Here is a 17,029-nt window from a genome sequence, read left to right on the forward strand (position 1 = left end):
ATCATGTCTCCAACAGACCACGTGAAGCAGTCGATGGACAGAGTGACATGGTATAAGAGCACTGGAGCAGAAACACTTCATCTCAAATGGAACTGAAACGAAAGTTTACAGTCATTGATGATCTGCAATCCCAAGAATATTACAAAAGTCATAGCTGAGATTCAATCATTTATGCCATCTTGATCTATAGGTTTCAACTTACTTTTTATTGAAGAATCTTGCTCATCCTTGGATCTAATAGTCTTATTAATTTCTAGTTTCAGTTATTGAAGAAACATGGGGTTTTAATGTGGAATCATAAAAACAACACAGAGATAAAGCTGTATAAAGGCATACGGTAGATGAGGAGAAGGGTATAAACACATTTCAAAGACAAAGACCAAGATTCAAGAATCAAGATTGAATATTTATTGCCTACCAACCTAATGGTTAGGAATTTACCTCAGTGTGCTCATGACAGTTAAACAATAAACAATAAGACAAAAACATCAGGCACAACATAACATCAAACTATATGATACAATTAGATTACTTAAAAAATAAGAATAAATAAAAGATAAATAAAAATAATAAGAAATCTAATGTAGTATTAAAAAAGTGACTAGTACATTGGAGGGTTTAGAGTCCTCTTGCATTGTCAATAATCATCTTAAGGTGCTGATGTATGATTAGGGAGCTGCTCAGTATCCAGATACTGTTACAATACTCTAAGTACTGCTGAGGAAACGGGAGGTTTTGGTCTTAATGGTTCTGAGTCTTTTTCCTGAGGAGAGGGGTATGCACACGTTCTATTACAGCTTTGTAAAACTGCAGCATCCCCTTTCTAGAGACACAAAAAGAAGCATGTTTGATTATCCATAACAATATGGATGAAGTTGTTCTCCCATTTAAGAGAGCAAGAGATTATTGTTCCAAGGAACTTAAAGTTGTCCCCTCTCTCTACCTCCTGGCCATTAATGGTCAGTGGCAGAAGGGCCACCCTGCTTCCAGTTTTGGAAACCCTTCAGCTCTAGGTTCTTAGAACAGCACCAGTCAACTGGGGATAAAACCTCATCCCTGTAAGCTGATTTATTATTACGTGAAACCAGCCCCATGTTCTCTTTGAACATGGTAAAGCTGACAAAGAAGTGGACAAAACCCACCACACAGCTGGGTTTCACATTGAGAAAAGTTAAATAGGAATCCGGAATGAGAAGTAACAGATGATAGCAGGTGTTCTTCTAATACTCAGGGCTTCGGTGAATTCTGAGTAAATCTACTGGAGGGATGTCTGAACTGCATCCTGCTTGGTGCAATTCAGTTAAGCCCAGGGCAACTGAACAACCATCTCATTGCAAATAACCTCTTTGGACCCTTCCAATCTGGATTCAGACAGCTACACAGCACTGAAACTCCATTGTTAAAGTCACTAACGATCTTCTTGTGGCTGCTGATTCCCTATCTCTAGCTGCCCTTCTTTGCTTTGAGCTCAGTGCTGTGTAAGATGACCAGGGGAAGGGTCATCCAGGACAGGTATTTCAGGAACGACCTGCTCAATATACTAGACTTAGACCTGAGCAAGACGGCCGCCAAGAGAAACCAGCTGACCCGCAGATGGAAAAGGCTTAGTCCAAAAAACAACGAGACACAGGTGTGTCTCATCAGGAAACAAAATATATATACCCTGGAAACAGTGAACCGGCATGGAAGCCAGTAGGTGAATGCATTTTGGAGGAGATAGTGGAATCAGGTTTGTGTTGGTAAGGATTAAACAGATTAACAGAAGAAATAAAGGATTATGATTTACAGTTTGTGATTTGGATACGACGCGAATTTGTGGTACTTTTACGGACTTTGGAACTTGTACTGAATAAGGATTGAGCGAACGGATTGCGGATTGGCTTGAAAGACGTACGGACTGGAGAAACAGAGAAAACTCCCCGGAAATAAAAGAAGAGAAGCGTGGTGTGAGTACTTTTGTCTCGGTTACATAAACCTTTCCCCCGGAGACAACACAGCTGCTTTTGAAAATGATTATAATGACATCTTACTTTCTTGTCCTGAGACTGACTCTGACATCCCTCTTACCTCTGCTTAAACTTTTACCTTACTGATTGCCAAGTCTTTCTCTCTCTTAGGGGTTTCTGCATTTTCTAATTGCATCTCTGACTTCTATCTCAGAAATATAGGCAGACTACACCCTATGTGGTCTCTCACAGAAAATTGGTCAACACACTCATCTTTTCTAATATTGATACTCCAATGACCTACTTGCTGCTGTATCAAAATCCACACCAAAACCAAACTTCTAATTTTCCTGAAGTCAACAGACAGTATCTGTCACGCCCTCTGCAGCCAGAGGGCGCTCCTTCTCTGTCCTTTCCCTAGTTTCCGGTCTGCTGTCCTTCCTGTCCCTCTCTTTCCCTTGGGCTATATATTTCCGGGTCTTGCACTCTGTCCTCGCTCAGCATTGATGTTCGGATGTCCTGAGACCCGCCTAGCACCAGGGCGCCCCACGTCCGCTCCCTGAGGGCATAGGTTTCTATACGGCATTCCTGAACTCTTTGCACTAATGAGCCCGGGCCTTTTTCCCGTCTCGCCGCTACGCATATGGGTCTTTTTCTGCTCTCCTGCTCCCCATGGTTAGTCCCTTTGGACGTCCGTGACAGTATCCTGACCAGGTCACTTTTAATGATCAAATTGAGTCTGAGTAATTATCTTCTTACTCTCAACTCGCACACTTCAATCATCTGATTCTGGTCTCCTGTTTGTCCAGCTAGTTCATTTACATACTCATGCTTCACTCCAGAGCTCTGGAATTCTCCAATTTCCCAAGGATATCAGAGAGTAACATTCCCTGAGCATTTTCAAATCCAGACTCAAAGCCTTCTTCTGCAGAAAGTCATGTACTGTACTGTATATATCTGGAGTCTCTGTGTGCTCATTGCATTTACTACTGCAATTCTTACCATTTCTATTTACAACATTTGTGTTAATTGTGTTATATCTTATCTTTGTTAACTCTTTTCTTGTATTTTTTTTACTTTTCCTCTAAAGTGTTTTGAGAAGCTGCATTTAAAGGCACTATAAAAAGTGTATTATTATTGTTGTTCATTAAAACGTTTAGAAATAAACTATCTGTAAAATGTGTTTTTCATTTCACATTAATAGATCTCTTCCTCCTTCTCGTCTTTACTTGATGTGAGACGAGGCTGACTCAGATCTGCATTGCTGAACAACCTCTTGCTCACTTCTTCTTTTAATAAAAAGTGAAGCAGAGATCAATAGATTGGGGTGGACTAATCAAAACCACAGACATGCAACAAAAACACACAACTTTCTTAGTACAAGACATTTATTTTATGCTGGGTTTTTTTACCTTTAGCTGTGAGATCATGTCTCCAACAGATCACATGTAACAGTCCGCAAACAGAGTGACAGGGCAGGGGGGTGCTGGATGTGAAAAGACTCATATCAAATGGAAAAGAGAGGAAATGTCACTGTGATTGAAGTTATTAAATCCCAAGGACTTTTCAACGTTTGCAGATGAGATTCCAACATCTTGCTTATTTGGTTTCTACCGGCTTAGTGATTGAAGGCTCTTGCACATCCTGGGTTCAATTGGCTATTATAAATTTCAACTTCCAATCTTTTGAAGAAACACAGGGTTTCAACATAGAGAAACATGGAGATAAACTGGTATAAAGGCACAGAGAGAGGTACAAAGGAGAAGGGGATAAAAACATTTGAAAAACAAATACCATCACTTTGATCATGGTGAAATCAATCATTAAGAAGTGAAAGACAACCGACACCCAGTTGGTTTTACATTGTAGAAAGTTAAATAGGCATCTGGAATGATAAGTAACAGGTGATAGTTTGTACAACAGTAACGTTTCCAGATCAGGGTGCATTTATTGACTTGGAATCCTAAAGCACTTAATTTGAGAACTATTCATGTGGAAGATTACCAAAGGTATTCCACTTCTTCAGTGGTATTCCACTTCCACTGGGGTAAGTCTTTAACTGGGGATAAGCCATTACTGTCTGTCCATTCATTCTGTGGTATTTTGAGATTAACTTTGGAAATGCAGAATTATGTTGAATCATAGTTCAAATAATACATAGTTCTACTGTCATAAATAGGATTAGCTGACTGTGAATATGAAAATTATAAGGAGTGAAACTTACCATTCAATCACATTTGTTTCAACATTCTTATTCAGATGTTTTATTTTAAAACACAGTGAAGGACTTAAGAGTAGTATTACGTTCTTGTCACGATTATAGTTCCCCCTCCTCAAGGGCGTTCCAGCCCTTTCACTTAAGACTTTATTCTGTGCACCTGTTTCCTATTCCCAGCCCACCTTAAAAGCCAGGCGCTGACCCTCATCCGGGCTCTGCATCTGATTTCCGTATCGTGCGAGTCCGGGACCTGGAAGCGCCTGGTCCCGTTAAGGTTTTAATCTCTGTTCCCGTTCCTGTTCCCTGTCCGCCGGTTCCGACCCGGCCTCTGGTTTTAATTCCGTGTTTTGATGGATCTCCTGGTTTTGGACTTACCCTTGTGTTTTTGTATACTCTCTCAGGACTATTCTTTTGGATTGTTCGCCTCGGCCACACCTCCCCCGTGCACCAGCGCACCTTGGACACGCCCCCCTGTCTTCAGCCCCGTATTCCTGCATGACGTTTCCCTTGTGTTTCCCCACTTCTTCGGATTGTGTCGTCCGCATAGGGTCCGGAAAGAACTATTTGTTACAGTTCTGTGTCCAAGATACTATGTATAGGCTCTCTATATAGGCTGAGGTACTAAATATTAAATTATTATTTTTACCCTGATGGCTTCAGTCAATTTATCATGTCACTGTGTGCTAACGCTGAAGATCCCACTGTGCCATATTGGAAGAGCAGGACTTTGAGCTTTGTGAAAACAAAACTAGCAAAGGTAAGGAAATCCTCGCTAGTCAACATACAACCTGACATAAATCATTTAAAACTCTCATGACCTCAGTGAATTCTCTGTAAACCAGGTCAAGGTTTGCATGGATTCTAAATGTTCATTAAAATATTGCCAGTCTGCAGTTTTATCACCCTGCCACTCACAACTGGCAACCCACTGAAGCAGGTGTGTGCCTGGTTAGTACAGTACCTGGATGGGAGACCGCCTGTGAAAAACTAAGATTGCTGCTGGAAGAGGTATTAGTGGGGCCAGCAGGGGGTGCTCACCCTGTGGTCCATGTGGGTCCTAATGCCCCAGTATAGTGATGGTATACTGTAAACAAGCACTTTCCTTTAGATGAGATGTAAAACTCTCTGTGTCATTAAAAGTCCCAGAGCATTTCTCGAAAAGAGTAGGGGTGTAACCCCGGCGTCCTGGCCAAATTTCCCATTGGCCCTTACCAATCATGACCTCCTAATAATCCCCCTCTATGAATTGGCTTCATTACTCTGTTCTCCTCCCCACTGATAGCTGGTGTGTGGTGAGCGTTCTGGCACACTTTGGCTCCTGTTGCATCATCCAGGTGGATGCTGCACATTGGTGGTAGTGGAGGGGATCCCCGTTACCTGTAAAGCGCTTTGAGTGCAGTGTCCAGAAAAGCACTATATAAGTGTAAGCAATTATTATTATTTAAACAATGACATTTTGTTTTACACTCTCTTCCTGCTTCTCATATTAACTTAATGTGCAACAATGCTGCATGTACCTCCACTGCTGGACGCCCTTCTTGTGAAACTTCTTCCTGCTGGTGTAGAGATCTCGAGATTGGAGAGGATGGGTCAAAACCACAGACATGAGCAAGAAACACGGAGCAATTTTGTTTGAGGAAGCTTTATGGCCGCTGTTTTTTCTACCTTCTAAGAAGTTCTTTTAAAAGCTCCAAGTTCATTTCTCCAACAGACCGCATGTAGCAGTCCACAGATAGCAAGAGAGCACTGGAGCCAGAATGATACATCTTGTAGGGAAATGAAAGGATATTTCACTGATTGATTGAGGTCTTAGATCTCAATAACAGGAAAATGATTCTACCATACATGCCATCTTGATCTATTGGTTTTAACGAGCTTATTGATTGCTCATCCTTGGGTCTTTTTTTTTTACTTTCAATTCTTGAAGAAAGCCATTACATTCAACATGGGCTGGTCAATGTGATGGGCTGATCAATCTTATCAAAACAAGAAATTAATAGAAAATCCGCTGCCTGTTTGATTCAGACTGTTACAAGGAGCTTTGTACCATTAAGTCCTTCTGCTGTATTTCATCCAGCTCCTGGCGCTGGAGATCCAAGCTCCAGCTCTTTGTCCTGCAACTTCTCCGGTGTGAAACAGGTAAGGAATTCACTTGCAATATCTAATTGATAGCTATAATGAGAATTTCTGAGATGTGTTCAGGGCAATACTAGTTTCAAGAATCTAGGGGATGTCAGTCAGAAAAATAGGAACAAAGCTAAGGTCATAGCAAACTCTATACCAGAGCCCCAGAAGCTGCCAGGTTAGAATTTCAGTAACCTTTTTCACATGAGATGGGAGGTCGTAATTTCCCACAGGTGAAACAGGTTTCCTGTCTGACTGTGTATCCATGGCAATGGACACTGGCTGACTAGTGAGTAGAGGCATGGACAGCCTCCACAGTGGTGCTACCTAGCTCCATTGCACTCCAGCAAAGGCAAGCAAATGACAATAGTATTTTTGAATTGACCAGGAACCAGTCCAGTAACAGAGGGAAATCCACAGAAAGGAGGCATCTCCTTAAAGCTTTCTCAAACCACTCTCTATGGGATAGATTATATAATGAGGTGCTCCTTGGCTTACTGACATGGACTGTCCTGTGGCACAGAGAAGGAGAGATCACGAGTGATAAAACAGAGTTGGTGACTCTTCATCTTCAGACTCCATCAGCTGCAGACTGCATCATACTGTCAAAACATCGTTCTCCCACCTCAGAAATAGTGCCAGTCTAAGGTATATCTTGCCTCTGACTGTTGCTGAAAAGCTGCTCAACACTGAACAAACTACAGTGCATATACAGTATAATTCGGCAGCCAGAGTCCTGACCAGGTCTTTTGCAACTGATCACACTACTCCTATCCTGGAGTCCTTGCACTGGCTTCCTGTCAGGTTTCGTGTCCTTTTGCTCACCTATGAGGCTCTGCTTGGCACCTCAGTACCTGTCTAAATTACTTTCATCCCACTCCCCACTTCGCAGCCTTCAAGAAATGAAAACGTGAACTGAAGGATATTTATCAGAATCATCACTTCTGTTCACCAAAGTAGCATTCTGGGTGACTGAATTGAATGCATTAATCTGTGATAATTGTTTTGGTGTTTAGTGTGAGCATTACCGGTAATCCCAAAGACAGCACATAAGAAACCAACAATATAATCAAAGATTACAGTAAAGTAAAAGTAAGAAAGTAAGAAAGTAAGATTTTCCCACTCTCTTTGTAAATAAAGTAAAATATACTGACAAAATAATTGAATTATATTGTGTTTTATTTGTCCTCAACAGTGGACAGTGATTTTATATCATATGGAAAGGATGTCAAATGCTCAGGTTTTTTTAAATATTTTTTAATTAATTTAATTAAGACATTTTTAATCACTTTACTATTCTTAATTCTGCTTCTGTTATTGTGTGAAGCCCCACACCCACCCCAGGAATCTGGTACCTCCGGTGAAGGAGAAAGCCCCGACCTGCTGGACACCAGGCAGAGATCCCCGTTGCCAAGGGCAGGACAGACACCTCTGTGCTCCAAGACTGTGTCTCAATGGAAAACGGCACTGTGGACAACATCACTGTTCCAAATCAAATCAGTCCCTCGCTGACAGGATTAGACATCGGTGAAATTGTTTTTTACAGTTCCATCCTGTGCATTGGGCTGCCCATCAACTGCTTCGCTGTTTACGGACAGTCCCACCTTGTTAAGGCCAATAATGTCCTCCACATCTACGTCATCGACCTCCTTATTGGTGACTTTCTGCAGCTTGCCACACTGGTTCTCATACAGCTGACCTATTACACAGATCTGCTACAAAAATTGCTTTATCTTACAGTTCACTGGATCTCAATCAATATGTTCTCCATGTGTGTCAGCATAAGCTTCTATGTCTGCATCTCCCTGGAGAGATACCTAGCTGTCGTCCATCCTCTGTGGCACCAGAGCCACCGCAGCCCCAGGTTCGCCATCAAGGTGTCTGTGGGAGTCTGGTTGTTTAATGCAATATATTTCACTTTTAAAAATGTCCTCCCAATTCAGGAGGAAACTATATATGTTGTCTATACTGTTCTGCTCTTTATGTTATTCTTCCTTGTTCCACTGATCCTCCTTGTTTTCTTCTATGTCCAAACCAAAGCCACCATTACCTCTTCTGTCGGAGCTCTGGATGTGAAGAAGAAAAGGGCCCTGCGTGTGCTGTCCGCTGTTCTCGCCCTCTTCATCATCGTCTATGGACCTTACCTCACTGTAATAGTGATCCGTGCTGTCCTGAAATCAATGAGGATAATTGCTGGTGTGGGAGTAATAGCTCTAGCAATAGTGTCTGATGTGGTCTGCAGTCTCAATATCATCGTGAATCCCATCCTGTACGTCTTCCTCAGGAATGATGTCAGAGAGACACTGGACACTACTCCCTTCTGGCGCATGTTGATGTGGTCAGTGTGTCGGTGCTGTGGAGACAGAGTTGATCACAGGAACACAGAGATTTCCCAGGCAGAGCATACCACTGTTTCCACAGTCCAAACCATGCAGGAGAGTCTGGTTTAGGGCAGCAGTACAGGGTAAGATAGCTTTCCTCAATCCTGGTCTTTCAATCCCAGTATGTCTACAAGCCTTCAGTCCAATTTAGGATGAAATTACTTCAATCAGCCCAACTGGACCAGTTTAACATCAATTCCCATCTCTGGTGTGCAGAGATCTGGAAACTAAGCAGTCCAACCAGCAACAAGGAGCAGATTTAGACATCCCTAGACTAAGACCATAATGAACTATTTCAGGTTGCTAGAAGTGTTACTGGAATTAAAATGTAAATAAAAAGGTAAATTATATCAGGAAAGTTGCCCATTTACTCATCGGCCGCAATTAGAACAGGGCCTGACCACAGCAGTGATCTGGCCATTGTTGTGAAAAGAGAAGTTTCAAAATCATTAAGAGACATTAAAGACTATGATTTACGGAATTGAAAGAAGTGCAGTAACTTTCTGCTCAAAATGCACATAAAAAACTTATTATGATAGGTTTTATTATGAAGGCTATAAAGTATTTTTAAGAAAATTGAATTGTTTGCTAATGTTCTCCTTTTAAGGATAAAACAGTAGCTTCTGTGGTGGTTGCAGTACGATATATAAAAAATACTGTTTATATTAGACAAATTTGAATTACACAAATGCACAGAAAAATGCATTGTTGAATGTTGAATACAAAATCATCCACAAACATTCCTCCCCTGGACAAATAGAGAAAAAAACTGCAAACCTTGTTATCCTCATATCTGGTACCCAAGTGCCTGAACTGCCCACTAGATTACTACCTATCAGGTTCATTGTACTGTATATAGTCACATTTTCCCTCCAAAATAAGACATCTTAATAAAAATGAAATGCATGGGTTTTCAAGAAGTGTACACTGCATAGAGTAGGAATAGTAGAGCCTTTAGTATAATATCTATTCTTTGTAGTTTATCATAGTATACTGTATAGAAAGAAAGATATTGTGATATTAATTCAGAAAATGTGCTATTTTCCTTTTATTCAACACTTATAATCCCTTATGTCCTGCTTAGCTACATCCCAGTCTATGGTTTGGATGATAGAGCAGAGCTGAAAACAGACAACAAAGAGTTGAAAGAGTGCTGCAGAATATGTTGGAGGATTTTACATGATCTGTGAAGCAATCATTCCAGAGGGTTATTTGATTTTCAAGGAAACATCCTCATTTTATTTGTCGGCTCCTTGATTGCTTCATCAATTCATATCAAATAAAGATTCAGACGTAGTTTAACATGTCTCCATGTTATGTTTTCTTGCTTAAAATAAAACAATCAAGGCAATTGATCAAAGCTCTTGCAAGTGAAAGAGATTCAATAATACCTGTGAACCGACTGACTGAGTTTTGGGATAGAAATACTGCGCCATCCAGGCCCCAGAGTGTTTCCGGAAAAAAAAATTCAGATAGGACTACAAAACCACTCGTCCTAAACCTGACTGGGGCCAAAACAACACTGATCTTAAAAACTGTCTAAGCAGTGTGTGAATGCTAACCCTAACACTATCTGGGGTGTCAACTGAGCATTTCCGCGATCAGTCTCTTCAATGGGCATAGAATTTTGACATGTTCCCGAAACCAAAAAGTATGAGTGGGAAACAATCGAGACCATAGATCAAAACTCTTGCAATTAAATGAGATTCAATAATGCTTGGTTACAACTTTTGATCCGATAGACTCAGTATTGGGATTTAATAACCGGGCAGTTCTCCGTGCCATCCAGGTGGGGCTGCACACTGGTGGTGGTAGAGGGGAGTCCCCATTACCTGTAAAGCGCTTTGAGTGGAGTGTCCAGAAAAGCGCTATATAAGTGTAAGCAATTCTTCTTCTTCTTCTTCTTCTTCTTCTTATTATTATTATTATCCAGGTCCCAGGGAGTTTCTGGAAAAAAAAATTCAGATAGGAGCAAATAACCACTCGTCCTAAACTTGACTTGGGCCCAAAACGCCAGCGCTGAGCTTCAAAGTTGCCTAAGTAGTGTGTGAATGCTAACCCTAACCCTGAGCATTTCTGCAACGTACTGTAGCGGCACAGATTAGTAGAAGGCTATAAAAACATTTAAAAAACAAATACCATCACTTTGAGCATCCTTAAGTCAGTCTTTAAGAAGTGGAAGACAACAAGCACACTTTAGAGTTTCACAGTGTGAAAGGATAAACAGGAATCAACAATGATAAGTTACTAGTGATAGTTTGTACATTAGTTATGTTTTCTGATGAAGATGCATTTATTGACTTGGTGTCCTTAAACTAGTAATCCGAGAACTATTCTACAGTAGGTGGATGATTATCAAACGAATTTGAATTCTGCAAAGTTACAAGTAATGGGTTTATTCCACGCCGAAAAGAGAAGAAAGAAAACACAACGTTTCAGTCGTGGTGCCTTCTTCAGGTGTGAGCAGAGCTAGGATCATAGCAAATTAACCCCCAGAGCCCAGAGCACTGCCAGGTCAGACTTGAAGTGACCTGTTTCACCTGAGACATGGGTCACGAACACGGACTGAGATCCGTGTCAGGTCTTGTAGTAGACCCTATGCGATGCGGTAAGTGCTGGAGAAAACAGGAAGCATGGTAAAAGGAAACACAAAGGGGTTTAATAGTGCACAAAATAATAGTGAAAATCCGTAAGACAGTGAATGGGGAGGACAGAACGGCATCCAAATCCAAATGGGTCCAAAGGCAGGTCAGGGCACAGTCCGAGAGTCCATCAGTGAGAGATCCATCCTGGGACGCGACAAGGTTAAACTCCCCAGGAGGGGGAAACACAGGGAGAGACAAAACATAGAGGTCCAAGGGTGAGGGGGCGAGATCCTCCAGACCCCGGGCTCAGGAAGCGGGAGGTGTCGGAGATGAGGCCTGTGCCCTCAGGAGACGGACGTAGGGTTTCCCCGGTGCAAGGCGGGGCTTGCGACATCCTTATCCTAATGATGAGCCCCGAGGTCTGGAGGAGCTAGTCTTTAAATAATACACCTAAGAAGGTACACCTGGGGAGCTTAATCGCAGAAACAATAACGGGAGTAGTGGAGCGCCCTCTAGGGAGGGATGTCAGGCGTGACAACATGGCAGATTGTAATTTCCAATGTTGAAACTGATAGATTTCACAAACAGGTGTGTACGTATGCCCCGCAACCGGCAGTGACTGACAGATGAGCCCATTCTTTGTTTAACATCATTGGCCAGCTCTGGTATAGTGAGGTCTGGAAAACATGCAAAGGGATCAGGATTGGACACCCTGAACCAAAACCATAATGAGTTACTTAAGAGCACAGCTGGATTTAAAACTTGAATAGGTCCAAACCAAAACTGCTGCCGCCACCACCACCTCTACTGGACCTGTAGGTGTGAGGAAGAAAAGATCTCTGCGTGTGCTGCCCACTGTTCTTGCCCTCTTCATCCTCGTCTATGGGCCTTTCTTCAACATAACTGTGATGGATACTGTCCTGAATTCAATGGGTATCGTCACTAGCCTGGGAGTGACCTTGACTTCTGTGAGCCGCAGTCTCAATGATCAGATCTCCTTCTCCTCATCACACTTCCTTGATGTGAGTCAGTGCTGGCAAAGCTTGACTTTCACTGTTGTTTCCTGCCTTCTCAGGAGCTTTTTTTCAAAAGCATGGAAGATCATTTCCTGCCCATTTAAAGCCAGCCAGGGACAGTGACATGGCATGAGAGGACTGGAGCAGAAATTATTCACAGTGATTGCAGACCTTCAAACTCAGGGACCTAAAAAAGATTCCACCACACAGACTCTGGCTCTATCTTCTACAGCTCCTCTAGTATGAGACAGGGAAGGAATCAGCTTGCAATGTCTAATTGATAGTTGTACTGTCTGATGCCTATGATGGAGTAAAACAGTGTTCAGTGATTCCTGTGACAAATCCAAGAGCAGGATGAGACAGGCACACAGAAGCATACAGTATATGCTACACCACCCAGGAGTACTGTTGACTTCACTGGTATGAACTCGGTTAACTACCAGGAGAGTCTCCTTGTGACTAGTGCTTTAGATTTAGGCTTTTATTTTGATTATTTTTAATACGAGTTTCCAACTGTCTTTACTACTGCTCCTGCTCCTTTTTGTACACTTATAACACCTATAGAATAGGTAAGAATAACTCCTCTTGATTCCGCTATTTCAGGTCTATTTATGAGGTTTTTACTGCCGGAAAGTCCTTACCCCTGGGAAGGTAAGTTCCTCAGCAGAGCGCGGTGACTCATCGGACCTGATCATCCAGGTAACTGTGGGGTTCAGGGGACCCCAGCACTGAGACTGGACACTGGTCCATCTCCGGTCACAGTAAATTTACTACTGATAAAAATCCACTATCTCCGTTATTTGTCTCTGAAGCAGCAAAAATCATTAATCGTGCACTTAGCTGAATGATTAAACCTCACAAAGTGAGCAAACTCCAGCAGCCCAATAGATAGTGGTATCAAGTGGCTAAAGGTTGTGGCTTCCTAAACCAGGGAAGGTGGGGCTGTGTTCCGTCTGGGCTGTTGTCACTTTTGTCAGTGTTCTGTTATGAATGTACAATTTTCTTTTAAGAGCAGACCTGCTTCTCTTCCAAAATGTTGTTCCTGTGGATTCATGCCCAAATGATTTGTTGTTTCCCCCCCCCCATAAACAGCACAGGCCAGACACAAATAAGATAAAGTCTTATTTCTAGACAGATCTGAATGCCTATGACATCATGTTCTTTTCTTTACCGTCCGAAGGTAAATCCAAAAAACGTCTGAGAATCGAACCCTGAAGTCCACCGGTAAAACAGGGACAGGTCTCAGGTGTACTTAAAATGAAACGTGTACAGCAATACACTTCTAGCTATCTGTGCTGCTGCTACTGCCACTCCTCTTGATAGAAGGCAGCTATACTATCAGTAATTGTAGTTTTAATTATTGTTTTTAGTCCCTTCAGAAAAAGACAACAAAAGGCGATTTACCTGCTTTTCAGTGGGTGCAGGCTGTTCAATGACGCCCATAGGCGCGCCTGTTATTCCTGTGGCCTCGTCGTAATTATTTTCAGCTTGCAGTCTGTTTCTGGTGTCTAAGCTGTTGATGAGAAAAGCCGCACGTGGGGGGCGCCCTCTGTGAAGAGAAGAGTCTCTTTACCCCACAGAGAACGGAAGCTCAGTGAATCACCTCAATCACCACTGAGAGCACTATCATGAGCAAGTTTTTCCAGCAGGCCGGTTAGCTCAGTTGGTTAGAGCGTGGTGCTAATAACGCCAAGGTCGCGGGTTCGATCCCCGTACGGGCCAGCGGGCTTCGCTTTTCCTTCCAGGAGCTCCGGACGTTTCTGTTCTGACAAATTGAAAAACGCGTTATAATCACGAGACACCGGGCGCTAGGAAGAAATCAGAAGTTGCTTGACTTTACCGTATTTTTTAAAGACGCGCACATCAAAAGTTTTCAATGTAGGTGTCACACCGTATTTTTATCGGTGGTAAACTGTGGTATGCAAAAAAAACTTAATAGGATCGCTGTGGGGTCTCGAAACAAAGATCTTTTCGGTTGGCTTGTTTTGTGAAGTTCGGATGGCCGAGCTGTTTGAGTTACTGCCTTTTGATCCCGGTTTCCCCTGAAGATGTACAGTAGGTTCGACACAGATTCCACTCCGTTGAATGCTTTTTTTCTGTTACCATTTATACTAAACAGGAGAACTTGTAAGCAACTGTACGATCTCAGTTAACCGTCAGAAGACGAGAAAGTACTCGTTTCTATTTCAAGAGATTCTTCCTTTTTATCGAATTATCTGAAACGTACTGCTTTCATTTTTAATTCTTATAGGAATGTTTGTGTTAAAACATTTTCCCAACTTTGTAGTATTGTCACTGGCCCCTCTTCGTACACTACTGATCAGTAATGCATACGAAATCAATGATTTCAGTTTTATTCTTTACATTTGTTCACTACAAATCACTTTCACTAAAGGCTTGCACTCATCAAAGCAAAACACGTTCTCAGTAAAAAAAAATATATGGTTGTAAATTAATTGTATTTGGACCTATATTATTAGTTTGATATTTTATTTCCGGAATTATAGAACTGAGTGGTTCCTTTAAGGACAAATGACTTTCTGGGAGAGGAGGGGTTTGGTATAAAGAGCTGAGTATTTTGATCTCTGTAAAGCTGGTGAACACTGGAGGATATCCTGAGATTTATTTGATGAAATTGATCAATTGTTTGTAGAAAAATCAATTATTGATTTGTCTTCAATTGAAGAGCAGCATCCATAGTTTCTTTTGACGAAGACAGAGTAATAAATAATTAATTATGAGATAATTGTGATTACAGAGTACAGATCATAGCAGTTGCAGCGACTGAAGAGTCTTTCATTAATTGGATCTCAAACACCTTGCTAAGGTCAAAGGATGATGTTGACACTTATTCCATTTATAAATCAGCTTGTAAGCTTCATAAGGAAGTGACATGTTGCTTTATATTTAATAAGGTTCAAAATGCAGACACTTGTAGCCTCTTGAGTGATTCAGCCAGTAAAATAAGTTGCCTGGGAGCTCTATGATCGTGGGTTTGAGCCTCAACAACAGAATGCCCCTCCTGTGGCTGCCTGGGTACAGTATGTGCAGTTTGGCAGGTCTGTCTGAGGGACCTGTCACTCCTCCAGTTGGGGCCACAGCTCCAGGAAAGACCTGAGACATGTTGCTGCAAGATGGGTGGAACCAGTTCATCAACAACCCATCCAGCAGTGCAGTGGTCTTGTGGCTAAGGAGCTGCGCCTGTGGCTGGAAGGTTACCAGTTTGCATCCTGTGGCCATCAGAGGAATTCTCTTCTGTTGGGCCCCTGAAACAGCTGCTCCAGGGGTGCTGTATAAATGACTAACTCTGCACTCTGACCTCCAGCTTCTCTCCCTCTCTGTGTGTCTCATGGAGAGCAAGCTGGGGTTTGTGAAAAAAATCAAATTCTTACTACCAGAAATTGTAAATGGTTGATAAAGTGATCTAATCTTACACTTCCTCATTATTCTGCACGGGACTTATTGATATTTTCCATAGTGACCCGACCCAAAACCAAGCCGGGATATTGGATTGCCAACATCTCCTCTGGAGATACACTGCCCCCCCCCGCCCCCCTTACCTCCTGAGGCTCTGAGAGGGGCAGGGAGAGAGATGCCTGGTGGACTCACCTGGAGAACCCCAGAGCAGGCTCTGGACTGCTGGACACCAGGCAAAGATCCCCACTGACAAGGACGGGACACACAGCTCAGTCCCCATTGACAAGGACAGGACACACAGCTCAATCTTCATTGACAAGGACAGGACACACAGCTCAGTTTCCATTGACAAGGACGGGACACAGAGCTCAGTCCCCCGTTGACAAGGACAGAACTCCCCTATCTTCCTTCCAAGGACAACCCTAACCAGTGGGAGACATTTCTGGGAAGTTTGCAGGTCAAGGGATCCATGGGTTCTACAGGCCATTCTGGGGATCCCAACTGACAAGGACGGGACACACAGCTCAGACTCCATTGACAAGGACAGGAGGGACACTTTATTAATTCCTTCTCCATTAATAAGGACACAGTTAATGATTTAATCTCAATGGAACGGCACTGCTCCTGATGAGCTCAGTCCCTGGTTGACAGGAATAGACATCTTTGAAATTGTTTTCTGCAGCTGTATCTTCTGCATTGGGCTGCCCATCAACTGCTTCGCTGTGTTCGGACTCTACAACCTAGTCAAGGCCAATAATAACCTCCCCATCTACATCATCAACCTCCTCATCGCTGACCTTGTCCAGCTTGCTGTGTCGCCTCTTGTAATTCTTGTCTGTTATACAGACCAGTCTGCTAATTATTTTGGGGTTTTCCATACTTTTATCATGGTCTACGTTATCTGTATGTGTGTCAGGATTGGCTTCTTTGTCTGCATCTCCCTGGAGAGATACCTAGCTGTCGTCCATCCCCTGTGGCACCAGAGCCACCGCAGCCCCAGGTTCGCCATCAAGGTGTCTGTGGGAGTCTGGCTGTTTCCTCTTCTCTTTTGCACCGCTGTTACTCTCGTCCTGTTTCTCCTTGATCTGCGGGAAAATTCTTCAGTCATTTGGATTTCTCTGATCTTTATGTTCTTCTTCCTTGTTCCACTGACCCTCCTTGTTTTCTTCTATGTCCGCTCCAAAGCCGCCATCACCTCCTCTATCGGAGCTCCGGATGTGAAGAAGAAAAGGGCCCTGCGTGTGCTGTCCGCTGTTCTCACCCTCTTCATCGTCATCTACGGGCCTCACTTCACTCTGTGTGCAATTCAAAGTGTTTTAGACTCAATGCAGATACTCTTCAG

The 17,029-nt window shown here is 42.7% G+C and overlaps 1 long non-coding RNA gene and 1 other non-coding gene across 2 annotated transcripts; both read left to right on the forward strand.

The window, feature by feature from the left end:
• The first annotated feature begins 5,786 nt into the window (after positions 1 to 5,786).
• LOC148660119 (uncharacterized) lies at positions 5,787 to 9,971 on the forward strand. Its single transcript, XR_015939369.1, has 2 exons — positions 5,787 to 6,303; positions 7,616 to 9,971. It is a non-coding gene; the product is annotated as an uncharacterized LOC148660119 (long non-coding RNA).
• A 3,947-nt stretch (positions 9,972 to 13,918) lies between these two features.
• On the forward strand, positions 13,919 to 13,992 carry trnai-aau (transfer RNA isoleucine (anticodon AAU)). The gene has a single exon. It is a non-coding gene; the product is annotated as a tRNA-Ile (tRNA).
• The last annotated feature ends 3,037 nt before the right edge of the window (positions 13,993 to 17,029 follow it).

This window comes from Lepisosteus platostomus, chromosome 6 (assembly GCF_059453375.1).
Source record: "Lepisosteus platostomus isolate fLepPlt1 chromosome 6, fLepPlt1.hap1, whole genome shotgun sequence".
NCBI lineage: Eukaryota > Metazoa > Chordata > Actinopteri > Semionotiformes > Lepisosteidae > Lepisosteus > Lepisosteus platostomus.